The following is a 991-nucleotide window of genomic DNA, read 5'->3' as shown; positions in this document are numbered from 1 at the left end:
CTTCACACCAGGTCGCCAAAGTACTGGAGCTTGAGCTTCAGTATCAGTGCTTCCAATGAATATTCAGGACTGATATCCTTTAGAATTGACTGGTTAGATCTCCTTGCAGTCTAAGGGACTCTCATGAATCTTGCCCAGGAGGAACAAGATGGCAAGAGGAGTTGGTGGACCTGGAATACATAGCTCTCCACGGATACATCAGGAATACACCTTCAGAACAGACGTGCATGCAGAATACCAGCTGAGAGTGGACAGGAGTACATGACCAGCAGAAAAGAATATATAGACCCACGCAAAACTCAAGGTCAAGCCCTGAGCCTTTAGAGTGGGTCCACTGGCTCCAAGATCCTAGACTACCAGAGAACTAATCCTAGGATATCAAATAGTGAGAACTGACACAAAGGAAACCACTGGAATACAAGACCTAGCATCACCAAACCACTGATAGCCCCTGTGCAGGACGCCTCATCTAAACCACAAAGAATAAAGACAACTACTAACAAAAGCAAGAACACAAAAGAAATAATCCCTGAGGAACAATAAATCTCCATTGAACTTGACCCTATGAGTGCCCAGGTGGGGGAGTACTCTGAGGCTGACACAGGTGTGCAGGCCACAAAGGAAACAGACAACAGCATCAGCTGGAAAAGGCTTTAAACTGGAGCGGTTGATTCTTCCCCTGGGCCATGGGACCATGAGGCTCTACTGCTTCACTGAAGGAACCTGAGGCAGCATTTCAGAGCCCCATGCCAGGATCACGGGGCACCAAAGTTTGGGATGGACATGGCAATATGGCCCAGAGGTCATGCAATAACCAGCACAAGCTTTCTTAGTGGATGACAACTGGCCCTTGTAAATGGTCAGCTTAAGAGACTGTCACACATGGACTAAAAGAGAAAAGCTTGTATCACAGTAATTGTACAGAAGGACAGGAATTCATCTCAGAACATTCGAGCAATGCCCTTGCAGTCGACTAAGAGCTCACAGTGAG

Source organism: Capricornis sumatraensis, chromosome X (genome assembly GCF_032405125.1).
Source record: "Capricornis sumatraensis isolate serow.1 chromosome X, serow.2, whole genome shotgun sequence".
Classification (NCBI taxonomy): domain Eukaryota; kingdom Metazoa; phylum Chordata; class Mammalia; order Artiodactyla; family Bovidae; genus Capricornis; species Capricornis sumatraensis.
Note: the sequence above shows the minus strand (reverse complement) of the source record.